Here is a 14,801-nt window from a genome sequence, read left to right as displayed (position 1 = left end):
TTCATCACCTCATTTATTTATTACTTATTTATTATTGTCACTTTCACTAGACTGAAAACTCTTGAAGCACAGAGCCTATGTCCATCTTGTTCACTGTTGTACCTCAGGGTGCAATTCCCAGCCCCATGGTAGATAATAAATATGTGTTGAAGCAATGAAGGGATATCATAGTCTCAGAAAAGAAGTCTGTGTTGTAAAGAAACTTAAAGGATTGTGGTTTGATTTCCTGTTGGATGCGTAAATTTTCATTACAAACACCTTTGTCAAGTGGTTGTCTGGGCACTGCTTTAACACCTCCAGTGACAGTGAGCTCACTACCTTATAAACCCTTTTCATCTTGGACCTCTCCATTGGGCTTAAGGGCCATCCCTCATGCCTGGCTGAGACAAGAACAGGAAGTGTCAACGCTTCTTAGGTGCACCGTGCTATGTTGATCAGTCACCCAAATCTCTTAGCCTTTGTAGAAACGGGGCTGCAACAAAATAAGTCTGTAGCCTCTCTGTGGAGTTTCATGGATATCACTGGGGGTGGGGAGAGAAGTGAAAAAATGAACCTAGAGAATCTGGCTATAAAACACATTACCTGCATTTATGGTTCTCGTGCCCCAAGGCCTGGGATAAAGTGAAGAAGGAAAAACATTCCACTCTGGCTCTCAGTGACCCCTAAAAGAAACCCCCCATGGAGTCATTTAGGATAGTAATTTGAGTATAAACCCAAGCATACGTTTCTAGCCTTCCCTCCATAAACTCAGGAGTCTCATGATGATCGGCACCAAATTGCTTGAAAATGTGCCCCAGACCCTTCCAGATGAGGGCTGGGCTCAAAGATATAAAAAGTTAAGGGCATGTTGCTATGGCATTAGCATTAAGGGAGTAGACACGAACCTCAAACTGTGCACAGAAAATATATTCTCTCCGTATGCCCTCTCCATGAAAAGCCAAGCCAGCAAAGTCATTAAAATGTCAGACAAAGAGCCAGGTGGGAAAAATGCATGTTTAAAAGTAAACATGTAGCCTGTGATAATTGTGTCCCTTGAAAAGGTAAAGATAGGGGAAAGAAAGAAAAAAAAACTTGGAATAAAAAGAAAGGCAGGGAGAATATGGGGCTGCACAGCTCCTTCCCCTTTACTCTTCATAATCTCAAGAAATGGCATCACCGTCCACTCAGTTGCTTTAGCAAAGCATCTAAAAGTCAGCATTCCCCCTTTTTTGTCATTAGCTCCCTGCACTGAATCAACTAGCAGATCCTAAGTCCAGACTTAGCTCCAAAACATTAGATTGAAACATATTAAGTTGACAAATTTATACCTTCTTTGACATACAAAAAATGTCAATTCCATGTGATTCAACCTAATTAAATCTCAAATCAGCTCTTTTTTCAGTCTCTGCTGCCACCATTCTGGTTCAAGTCACCATCAATACTTGCTTGATCTATGTGGTAGTCTCATAATATGCCTCCCTGTTCTCACTTTTGACCTCTTTCAGCCCTGTATTCTAACCTTAGAAGGTAAAGTAGACCACACCCATCTCCTGCTTAAAATATCTCAGTGTTCAATCTGATAAAAGACCTACATACTGAAAACTACAAAGCATCGCTGAAAGAAATTAATGATTTAAACAATTGGAGAAATTGTGACTGTAATCCCAAATTATCGGAAGGCTGAGCCCAGAGAATCACTTGAGCCTGGAAGGTCAAGTCGTCAGTGAGCCACGATTGTAGTACTGCACTCCAACCTAGGCAACAGAGCAAGACCCTATCTCATTAAAAAAATTGAAAAAAACAAGCAAGAAAAAAAGAAATGGAGAAATATACCACATTCATGAGTTAGAAGTCTAAATATTCTTTTCTTCAAGTTGATCTATAGATCTATAAATATAGATTTAATACAATCCCAATAAAAACTCTAGCAACCCTTTGTTTTGCAAAACTGACAAGTTGATTTTAAAAATTTACATGGAAATGCAAAGGGCCTAGAAAAGCCAAAACAACTTTGCAAAAGAACAAAGTGAAGAATTAACACTACTTGACTTCAAGCTTTCTTAGAAAGCTACAGTAATCAAGAAAGCATAATATTGATGTGAAGGTAGATAAATAGTTGAAGGCAATAGAATACAGAGCCCAGAAATAGACCCATAAATAAAAGAACAACTAAAAGAAAGATGTAAAGGCAATTCAGTGAAGAAAGTATAGTCTTATTAACAAATGGTGGTGAAACAACTGGACAGTTATATGCAAAAAACAGAGAAAATATTATTAAAATGAAGGAAATTATAAAAGAGAGCCAAATAGAAACTCGAAGCTGAAAAATAGAATAACTAAATTTTAAAAATTACTAGATGGCTTAACAGCAGGCTTGAGCAGGCTGAAGAAAGAATCAGTGAACTTGAAGATAGGACATTTGAAATTACTGAGTCTGAGAAGCAGAAAGAAATAATGAAGATAGGTGAACAGAACCTAAGGGACTTATGGAGCACCATCAAGCACATCAACGTAGGCATTATGGGAGTCCTAAAAGTAGAAGAGAGAGAGGAAGGAACAAAGAGAGCTTATTTGAAAAAAATAATGACTGAACATTTTCCAAATTTGAGGAAATAAATGGACATACACAGTCAAAGGCTCAATGAATTCCAAGTAGAATAAACTCAAAGAGGTCCACACCTAGACACATAATCAAACTGTTGAAAAACAAAAACAAAGAGAGATTCTTGAAACAGCAAGAAAAAATTGATTTTCCATGTACAAGGGATTCTTAATAAAATTATTAACCAATTTCTCGGCAGAAAACTTGGAGGCCAGAAGGCAGTGAAATGATACACCTAAAGTGCTGAAGAAAGATAAAAACCTCTTAACCAAGAATTGTACATCAAAATGGCAAAAATGTCCACCAAAAATGAGGGTAAGCTCCCCAACAGCACTTGGGTTTTCCTATTTAGAGGGGGTACTGAGAGACAGGACTAGCTGGATTTCCCAGGCCGACTAAGAATCCCTAAGCCTAGCTGGGAAGGTGACCGCTTCCACCTTTAAACATGGAACTTGCAACTTAGCTCACACCCGACCAATCAGATAGTAAAGAGAGCTCACTAAAATGCTAATTAGGCAAAAACAAGAGGTAAAGAAACAGCCAATCACCTGTTGCCTGAGAGCACAGTGGGAGGGACAATGATTGGGATATAAACCCAGGCATTCGAGCTGGCAACAGCTACCTTCTTTGGGTCTACCCCCTTTGTATGGGAGCTCTGTTTTCACTCTATTTCACTATATTAAATCTTGCAACTGCAAAAAAAAAAAAAAAAAAAAAATGAGGGTCAAATTAAGACATTTCCAGATAAACAAAGGCTGACAGAAGTTATTACCAATAGGTCTGCCCTACATGAAATGCTAATGGAAGTCCTTCAGGTTGAAATGAAAAAATTCTAGATAATAACTAAAAGCCATATGAAAATAGAAAGATTTCTAGTAAGGGTAAATATATGGGCAAACAAAAATACAACTATTATTGTTATTTTGGTTCATAATTCCGCTTTTAATTTTTTATGGGATTTAAAAGACATACATAAAATAATTATAATTCTATGTTAATAAGTATACAATATATAAAGATGCAATTTATGACATCAATAACATAAAGTAAAGCAGTGACAGAACTGTAGAATTTTTGTATGTAATTGAAGCCAAGCTGGTGTTAACTCAAACTAGATTGTTATAATTTTAGGATGTTAAGGATAATCTCCATGATAACCACAAAGAAAATATCTATAGAATATACCTAAAAAGAAATAAGAAGGAAATCAAAACGTGTTACTACAGAAAGTCGATTAACCACAAAGAAGATTCTAGAGAATGAAATGAGCTTCATCAACTGACTCCCACCCTACGCCTTGGCTCTCAGTTCCCAGTGGCTCATGCTGTATTTGGAGTTCAGCCCAATCTCTCTCTTCAACTGCAAGAAGCCCAATCTCTCTCTTCAACTGCAAGACTCTACTGAAGTGGTGCCTGTATCTATGGTCCTGAAAAAAGTCTTCCTCCCTATGGAAAAAAAGAAAAAGAGAAAAAAGAAGAAAATAAATGAAAGACAAGTGGCTATAAGACATGGAGAAAGCAAATAACAAAGTGGCATAAAGTAAGCCCTTTCTTATCAGGAATTACCTTATCTTTTTTTTTTTTCTTTTTGAAAAGAGACAAGGTTTCACCGTGTTGCTCAGGCTGGTCTCAAACTCCAGAGCTCAAGCAATCTGCCTACCTTGGCCTTCCAAACCTGTTGGCCTCCCAAACCTATAAACCTGTTGGGATTACAGGTGTGATCCACCACACCCAGCCTCAGTAATTACTTTAAATGTAAATGGATTAAACTCATAAATCAAAGGCATAGATTGGAAGAATGGATTTTAAAAAAGATCCAATTATATGCTGCTTACAAGAGACTCACTTTTGATCACAAATAGACTGAAAGTGAAAGGATGGAAAAAGATACTTCATGTCTGTAGCAACCAAAAATGAACTGAGGTGGTTATATTAATATCAGACAAAGTAGAAAAAGAATCAATGAAACCAAATTAGTTCTTTGAAAAAAACTAACAAAATTGACAAGCATTTTGCTAGATTGACTAAGGAGAAAAGAGAAAAGTTACTAAAATCAAAAATGAAACTAGACGTATTACTACTGATTTTATAAAAATTAAAAATACTATAATTGTATGCCAAATGGGTTAACCTAGATAAAATGGACACATTCCAAATTCCTACAAAAACAAAACCTACGAAGACTGAATCATGAATAAATGGAAAATCTGTATAGACCTACAGCTAATGAAGAGATTGAATTAAGAATAAAAAACCTCCCCTAAAAGAAAAGCCCTGACTTTGCAAATGACTTCAACTGGTGAATGCAAAAGACTTCAACTGCTGGCTTCTATCAAACATGTAAAGATGAATTTATACCATTCCTTTTCAAATTCTCCCAAAAATTTGAAGAGGAAGGACACCCACTAGCTCATTCAATGAAGCCATCATTACACTGATAAAAATGAGGCCAGACCAAAAAAATTATAAGAAAACTACAGATCCATATCCTTTATGACTATTGATGCAAAAATATTCAACAAAAGACTAGCAAACACAATTCAACAGCATATTAAAAGGAGATATATATCTATATCTATATCTATATTTATACACACACACCAATAAATGGGGTTTATTCCTGGAATGAAGAGGGGTTCAACATATGAAAATCCACTTATATAATATACCACATTAACAGAATGAAGAGAAATAAACCACACTATCATATTAATTGATACAGAAAAAGCATTTGACAAAATTAAGCACCCTTTCATGATAAAAACACTCAACAAACTACTCAACATAATAAAGGCCATATATGAAAAACTCACAGTTGACATTATACTCAATGGTGAAAAAATGAAACACTTTTCTTGTAAATCAGGAACAAGACAAGGGTGCCCACTTTTACCACTTCTATTCAACATAGTACTGAAACTTCTAGCCAGGGCAATTAGGCAAGAAAAAGATAGAAAAGATACCCAAACTGGACAGGAATAAAAGAATTTATCCCTATTTGTAGCTACCAGGATTTTATATGTAGAAAACAGAAAAAATCCATAAGAACTGTTAGCGTTAACAAGTAAATTCAGCAAAATAGCAAAATACAAAGTGAACACAAATAATTAGCTGCATTTCTATAAACTAACATTGAATATCTGAAAAGAAATTCTGAAAACAATTCCATTTATAGTAGCATCAAAAACAATAAAATACAAAGGTATTAAATAAGGAGGTTAAAGACATAAAACCACAAAACATTGTTGAAAGAAGTTAAAACATAAATAAATAGAAATATAGCCCATGTTTATGAATTTTAAGACCTAATATTATTAAGCTGTCAATACTACCTAAAGCAATCTAGAGTTCCAGTGTAATCCCTACCAAAATTTCAATCTTGTTTTTTTTTTCAGAAATAGACAAACCCATTCTAAAATTCATATGAAACCTGGAGGGATTCTGAACAATTAAAACAACCTTTAAAGAGAACAAAACTGGAGAACTCCTATGTCCTGATTTCAAAACTTACTACAAAGCTTCAGTAATCAAAACAGTGTTGTAGTGGCATAAAGATAGACATATAGACCAATGGAATAGAGCAGAGAGCCCAGAAATAGACCCTGGCATATATGATCAAGTGATTTCTGTCAAGGGTGCTAAGAAAAGTCAATGGGAAAAGGACTTCGTATTTTTAACAAATGGTGCTAGAAAAACCAGACATCCACATGCAAAAGAATGAAGTTGGAGTTTTCCTTTACATCATATACAAAAATTAACTCAAAATGTATCAAAGACCTAAATGTAAGAGCTAAAACTGTAAAACTATTAGAAGAAAATATGGTGAAAAGGCTTAAGAATATTGGGTTTGGCAATAACTTCTTTGATATAATACCAAAAGCACAGGCAACAAAATTAACAATAGATAATTTGGGCTTCATCAAACTTAAGACTTGTGCATTAAAGAACACTATCAACAGAATAAAAAGGCAACCCACAGAATCAGAGAAAACACTTTAAAATTATATATATATATAAAATAATATATATTATATATAATATATAATAATATATATATATTCAATATCCAGTACATATAAAGAACTCCTATCAACAACAAAATAACCCAGTTGAAAAGTGAACAAAGAACTTGAATAGACATTTCTCCAGAGAAGATATACAAAGGCCAGTAAGCCCACAAGAAGATACTAGACATTACTAATCATTAGGGAAATGCAAATCAAAATCACAATTAGATCCCACCTGATACACTTTGGGATGGCTATTATAAAAAAAAAAATACACAGAAAATACCCAGTGTTAGGGAGGAAGTAGAGAAGTGAGACTTTCTCTGCATTGCTGGCAGGAATGTAAAATCCATCCACTGTGGAAAACATTACATTGGTTCCTAAAAATATTAAGCATAGAATTACCATATGATCCAGCAATTCCACTTCTGAGTATATGCCAAAAATAATTGAAAGCAGGGTCTGAAAGAGATATTTGTATAACCCTGTTCATAACAACATTATTCACAATAGCCAAAGGAAAGAAAGAACCCAAATGTCTATCATGGATAAACAAAATGTGATATATACACACAACAAAATATTATTTAACCTTAAAAAGGAAGGAAATTCTGACATATACTGTAACATGGATGAACCTTGAATACATTAGGCTAAGTGAAATAAGCCAGTCACGAAGGATACATACCATACGATTCCACTTACTTGACTTACCGAGAGTAGTCAGATTCATGGACAGAAAGTAGATGGTGGTTGGTAAGGATGAAGAATGGGGAGTTGTTGTTTAATGGAAACAGTGTTTCAGGTTGGGGTGATGAAAAAATTCTAGAGATGGATAGTGGCGATGGTTGTATAATAATGTGAATATACTTATCACTGCATTGTACACTTAAAAAGGATTAGGATAGTAAGTCCTGTGTTATGTGTATTTTACCATAATTTTAAAAGCTAAACAATCTTACAAAGAAAAAAAAAATGCTTCAGTGGCTTCTCATCACACTAAGAATAAAATCCAGTTTTCTTACATGGACTGTGAGATCCTCCAGGATCTGGTCACTGCTGACCTTGCTAACCTCACCTGAAACCACTCCCTCTTTCATGCACTCTCCTTCAGCCACATTGGTTTTTTCTGTTCCCCCAACACATGAAGATTTTTCCTGCCTCAGAGTGTTTGCATTTGCTGTTTCCCCTGCCTGGAATACTCTTCTTCCAGACGACTCCATGGACATCTTCTTGTCTTTCAGGTGTCAATTCAAATATTATCTTATTTTTTTTTAAAAAAAAACTTACCTGATGTACTAACTTAAAAATCACACACTTCAAGTTACTTTACCTTTCTTTCTACAAGTATTTTTTCACTGTTTCATCACAGAACCCCGTTTATTTTCTTTAAGAAATTTATCACAAACTTTTATCACAAATTAAAAAATTTTATCACAAATTAAAAAATTATCCTCCATTTTTGGTTAACTTCTATTCATGGTACATATATTGTGATGATTGTTATGTGCTGGTATTATTCTGAGTTCAGGATTACACCCATAAAATCAACAAAATAAAATCAATTAATTCAAAATAGATCAAAGACCTAAATGTAAGAGCTAAAACTGTAAAACTCTTAGAAGAAAATATGGTGGAAAGGCTTACGAATATTGGATTTAGCAGTAATTTATTTGATATGATGCCAGAAGCACAGACAACAAAATTAAAAATAGATAAATAGGACTTCATCAAAATTAAAACTTGTGCATCAAAGAACACTATCAACAGAATAAAAAGACAACCCACAGAATCAGAGAAAATACTTTCAAATAATATATGTATGTGATAAGGGATTAACATCCAATACATATAAAGAACTCCTGTCAACAACAAAATAACCCAGTTAAAAAGTGGGCAAAGAACTTGAATAGACATTTCTCCAGAGAAGATATACAAAGGCCAACAAATCCACAAAAAGATGCTAGACATTACTAATCATTAGGGAAATGCAAATCAAACCACAATGAAATCCCACCTGATACCCTTTGGTATCAGTGGAAGGATGGAAGGATACAGGAACACAGGATTAATTAACAAAAATGTATTATGTTTGATTGTATTAAATACTAAGGATAAAAATAAAACAGGGCCAAAACAGAGTGTGTTGGGGGTGTAGGTTTGCAATTTGCTTGTTATCTGATCTCCTCTAAAATGCAAGCCCCTGAGGGCAGGAACTTTCTCTCTTGTTTACATCCATTTTCCCAGTGTGCAGGATGACTTTCTTAATATTTAAAAATGAATCTTGTGAAGACCAACGATGATTCAGCTAGAACAAGGGGATCGCAGCAGGGGCGCGCCTGGAGGAGAATTGCTTATAGAGGGTGATCTCAACTCCCCTACTCATCCAGGAAACTTTCGTCTAGCAGGTTCCAAGGGGGCTTTCTTTTCCTATTTTTTTTTAAAAAAAATTGTAAAAATACAAAACATAAAATGTATAATTTTAACCATTTTTAAGTGTAAAATTCAATGGTATTATGTTCACATTGCTGTGCAACTATCACCACTATCCATCTTTAGAACGTTTTCATCATCCCAAACTAAAACTCTGTACCCATTAAATACTCACTCTCCGCTCACCCTCTCCTCCAGCCCCAGTAACCATCATTCTACTTTCTGTCTGTGTCTTTGACTATTCTAGGTACCTCACATAAACGGCATCATGGAGTAGACATCCTTTTGTGTCTTGCTTATTTCACTTAGCGTAATGTTTTCAAGATCCACCCATATTGCAGCATATGTCCGAATTTCATTCCTTTTCAAGGCTGAATAACACATCATTGCATGTATATACCCAAGAGAGTTTCTTGACTATGTTAATATCCTTGGTCAGGTTTGTGAGCTATGAAGCTAGAAGAGCTAGATTACACACTCCTTGAGAGTGAAGATCATGCTTGCCTTATTCATTGCATGGCCCCAGTGGCCATCACTGGCATAGGGTAAGTGTCCAATATATTGAGAGAGAGACAATATAGAGTACCTGGATCTGCTGTTGACTTTCTAGGAATTGCCCACATCACTACTGTGAATCTAACCAGGAAGAAATGTACAGAAACAGACAGATGTTTACACAATGCTGGACAGACCAGCAAGACCTGGAACTGACCTAATAATTCATAAAGATGGGATTTCCCCTGGGCCAAATGTGTTGTGGGTATTAGAGTCAGATGACCCGAGTTCACACCCTCCTACGGTACTAGCTGCTGTTCACCTCTCTGAGCCTCAGTTTTCTTATCTTTAAAATAGGAATATAATATTAATCTTATCTGTCTCACAAGGAAGATTAAAATAGATAATTTATTTAAGGTGCTTACTGCCTTCATTTTCCTTTAAGTGGGGGCTGCAGAAGGGGAGGTTTCCCTGATGCTATTTGACTCCATCCTGGAGAGACATATTGGGTGACCCTGATAGATCCCAGTGTATTTTCATCCAGTCACCACTCCAAACAAGATAAAACTGGGATGGATCAATCAGTCTCTCTCATCATGAAGGCAAAAGGAACACCAGGGGTGGGATGAGAAAGAAAAGTGGATTCTTAGGCTACTGGCAGATGTCTATGAAATGCACATGGTGCTGAATTTTGGAGAACTTTTTTTTCTTACTATCTGTCCATTAAGAACTGTGTTATTCTTTCCTTGTCTTTCTCTTTCTCTAGCTTTTGCTCCAAGTTTAGGCTTCTTCTGTCCTTGCCTGTTCTGGGGTTCAGGTGAGGAAGTGTAACTGAGGCTGCCCCATGGTAGAGCCAAGGAGAAAAGGATCAGGAAATACATCTGAGACATCATTGTAGACCTGGCCAGGCATGGACGCCCAGCCCGTGGAGTCGGGGACTAAACTAACTCGGAGCGGCTTCCCTAAGTCATGTTTACACTGTCACGCTGTGCAAATTGGAGAGTTTGTTTCCAGGAACATCTGGGAGGACCAGCTGGACACGTGTTTCCCTCCTCATTAATTTAGGCTCCTAATTAATCGTGCAAAACCCACACCAAATAAGCAGGAACCAGGACTGAAAATAATCATTAGGCCCCCCAAACACACACACATTTTAATGAGAACTTGGCCCAGGTGATTGTGCCTCTCTTGGCTCAGTACTGTGGCTATAGGCAGGGAGTTCAGCAGGGAGAAATACACAGAGGCAGACAGAGACGTGCCCAATATGGGCATCAGAGAAGCTAGCAGACCTGAGGGCCTGGAGCCGACTTCCCAACCATTCATATAGATGGGATTTCCCTCAGGCGAAGTATGCTGTGGCTAGTAGTCAGATGGTCGGAGTTCAAACCCTCCCTACAGTATTAGATCCTGTTTGCCTTTCTGAGCCTCAGTTTTCTCATCTGTAAAATAGGAATATAATATTACCTGTTTCACAAGGTTATTGTGAGGATTAAATGAGATAATGTACTTAAGGTGTTTAGCTACTAAGCACACTGTACACTCAGTGAGTGGTGGCCATTATTGTCACCATGCTACTGATCATTATTCTTAATGATAATCTTCTCTGATTATTATGACGAGTCACATTAAAAAAAGAAAATCAGAGAAATGTCGGAGACAAAGGATGACTGTATCAATAAAACGTCAGGTATATTTCTGTGACCTAGCTCATGGAAATAAGAATTCATTTCCTGCCTTTCTTGGTCCATAAGAACCCAACTGAGTGCATAGTTGTGATCATCTAACTCAAGGTACATCTCTCTTTTTAAAAAAATCTGATAGCATCCCGAATTAACGTTCCTCTCAGGCTTCAAAGTACCAGAAAAAGAAGTTATTGACGCATCCGCATGGGCCGTGGCCATCCTGGTCAGAGCAAGGCAGGGTATTGGGAGGCTGGGAGCTCCATCATGCCAGAGTCTGGAAAATGCCGGGTTTTACAACCTAATCACATGCTGAGGACAAGGCTTCCTGCTTCAAGGAAAAACAGAGTTAAGAAGATTCATTGAAAGTATTCCAAGGGCGTCTTGAACATCAAACAGCTGTGAAAAGGCGACTGACGATTGAAGTACAAGGGTATCTGAAACCCACGGCTTATTCTCTTCGGTGGCACATGGGTTTATAGGAAAATATGTTTAGGCAGTATATTGATACTGTCCCCCCCTTTTCTTGATCTCCCCAAAGAAGACCTTCGAAAAGTAGTTTAGTTATGTGTTTGGAATACAATATGAGTAATGGCTCCCTAAAAGGCAAATCTGATCGTGTCATTCCTGCCTGTTGAAAACTGCCCTTGAGAGAAAATGGGAACTCTTTGCTAGGCGCCCATGGTCCTGGGAGATCCGGCCCCAGTTTGCCTCAGCACCTGGAAGATCTGCTTCCCGGCCATCCCCTCTCCAACCTTACCAAACTCTTTCCTGTTCCTAGAAATCGGCATACTCCAGCCTTTCACAAACTCTTTACCTCTGCTGGAGGCATTTTTTCTCCGGTCCTTCTTTGGCTGAAGGCCTCCCATCACTCAGGTTTTGGTGTCAGTGTCATTTCCTGCAGGAAGTTGTCCTTCAACTTGAGTTTGGTTGGTTTCTCTCCTTGTCTTCCCCCACAACACCTGGTGACAACCATGTTTATTGTCATTGCTTGCTGAATTGTCCACCTCACTTGTTAGATAAGAAGGATGAAGGCAAAGGCCATATGGGTTGTATCTATCTTTAACTCCATGTCTGGGACCACTGCAGGCACTCAAAACTAGACATTGGCTAAGTGTATGTGGGATGAATGAATGTCCAGCCTGACCTGCTGTTTCAAGATTTGACTCGAGGAAGATGGCAGGGTGACCTGGTGCTTGTTCTTCACCCACCCCATACACCTCGCTCTGCCTCTCTGTCCCAAGGCACCTCTCCACTCCTGCCACTGTGCTGTTGCTTAGCCCTCTGGGTGTAGAAGTCTGTTTACTTCCTGTCAGTGGCCTTGGTCCCTTTCCATCCTGGCCTGTGTCCTTGAGTAACCCCAAGTAATATTCCACCTTGCTGGACTCAGGGTCCTACCACCAGAATTCTCTGTAGAGAAAAGAGTAGGACCTTGGAGGGTCCCTCACCACCACCTTACTCCATTCATGGGTGAAGAATACTTTCTCTGCTTCTCCTTCCCCAGGAATGAGGCTGCAGCTTCCGTAGGCAGACACTGGGATGCTATCTCAGATAAGCAGGAAAAGCAATCAACGTGAAAGCTTTAGAATTGATCAAAGCATGAAGGCTGCTCATATCTAGGTAGTGGCACAGAAGATGCCATGAAAAAAAGCCTATAAGGAATCTTCTGTGGCAAGCCAGGCAGATAAATCTGGCAACTTTATAAATTGTTATGCTTCTGGTTATAAACAACAGAAACCCCAACTCCAGGTGCCATAAACAATAAAGGTCATTTATTCACTCTTGTAATTGGAAAACATAGATACAGGTTTCAGGTAAAGCTGGATCCCATGGCTCAATGATGTCATTAAACACCCAATTTCTTCCTTGGGTTTGCAAGATGGCTTTCAGTGGCCCTTGAGGCTTCCGCTTCATTATTCATTTTGAAGGAGGAGGAGAGAGTACCTTGCTCCTGGCACTTCCAGACTGTGATCTGGCTTAAGCAGCTTGAGGCTTAAATCTGAACTTAAACCAATCGCTGTAGCCAGTGGGGAGGGAATACGCTAATTGCAAAGGTCATAGAAGTGAGGGGTGAAGCTGGCTTCTTTAGAACAATATGGATTTATTTCCAAGTGGAAATTGGAAAGGGGAAAGTAGGAAAGTATGTTAGAGAGGAAACTAAGCAATGTGCAACAGTGGACTGCTCAGGGGAATCAGAAGTGCTGATTTGGGCTGCTTCCTTTCATGCGATTAAGAAGGAAAAAGACTTAGCTGTCACATTGGTGGCAAAATGCACATACCAGGGAACTACAAATTTGCTCCAGCCTGGAGCAATCTTTTATTCTGGGAGAGGTTTATTTGGTAGATGGTTTGCAATCTCTCTTTGCCAACACTTGGGCGGGTACATGGTTGGGCTGAGAACAGATGCATGCAGGTGACTGTGCAATGCACTGTGTTGGAAGAAGTAAACTCTAGAGCCAAGAGCTGGCACCTTGCTCAGCCACTACGGTGGCCAGTTTCCCATTGTCCCTGTGTCAGGTGTGGCAGCATGAGTGTCTCTCCCATGACATTTCCTTGTAATCTGGACATTAATCCATGCTCAGTCAGAGTAATGCTAACCCACACAATGGACCTATAACAAACGTCTGGCCTTCTTGTTGTCACAGGTTATAGTGCACAATCCCATGTAAGAGCTTGTTTACTTATATGCAGTACACAGGTTTAACTTGGTTCAATGTACTGTGTTACAACAACCTAGCAATTTGCATGTTCTTCCTGATTATCTGGTAATTAAACCCAGTAAGTACAAACATACTGTAATTATCATGTAACCGACCATCTGGACAGAGAGTTGGAAATAACTATGTATTTACGCTATAGCTCTATGATAATTATGACGTAATGGAATGATCAGCCATGAAGGGGAAAGATTTGCAAGAGTCACGATTATGCTTTAACATGTTTTTAGCATTAATTCTAGCATTAATTTTCTAGAAACAGCCGGAAATGTAAGGCAACTTGACTGATGAATCCCATCCGGGTGGAGGCACCAAAGGCGTTAAGAACAGCCAATAGGGACTGACACCTGAGCAGGAAGTAAATGTGCCCACTCATTTATTCAGATTTTGTTTATACTTCATTGGACAACACTAAGCATTTGTTTATTTGAACTGTTCTCCCTTTTGCATGAGAGTTATCAGTGCCTGTAAGTAAATGATAATGGGTTTTAGGTTTTGTTAGTATATTCTTTTATAGATCTTAGATTCTTGGAGGATGAAATAGGGTATTCAACCACAGAAAAAGTTTTAATATAGTAGCTTTTGTACTGTTGTAAAATTATTTGTAAAATGCACTTACCCCAGCCGGGCGTGGTGGCTCACACCTGTAATTCCAGCACTTTGGGAGGCCGAGGCGGGTGGATCATGAGGTCAAGCGTTTGAGACCAGCCTGGCCAACATAGTGAAACCCTGTCTCTACTAAAAATATGAAAAATTAGCTGGGCATGGTGGCAGGTGCCTGTAATCCTAGCTACTTGGGAGGCTGAGGCAGGAGAGTCACTTGAACCTAGGAGGCGGAGCTTGCAGTGAGCCAAGATCATGCCACTGCACTCCAGCCCGGACGATAGTGC

The 14,801-nt window shown here is 38.3% G+C and overlaps 1 pseudogene; it reads left to right on the top strand.

Moving 5' to 3' along the window:
* The first annotated feature begins 761 nt into the window (after positions 1-761).
* LOC105545640 overlaps positions 762-14,801 on the top strand; it is a 59,717-nt pseudogene continuing 45,677 nt past the window's right edge.

The sequence above is a fragment of the Mandrillus leucophaeus genome, unplaced genomic scaffold, assembly GCF_000951045.1.
Source record: "Mandrillus leucophaeus isolate KB7577 unplaced genomic scaffold, Mleu.le_1.0 Scaffold333, whole genome shotgun sequence".
NCBI classification, from domain to species: Eukaryota; Metazoa; Chordata; class Mammalia; order Primates; family Cercopithecidae; genus Mandrillus; species Mandrillus leucophaeus.
The sequence above is the reverse complement of the archived record's forward strand: the minus strand, read 5'-3'. Positions and strand labels throughout refer to the sequence as shown.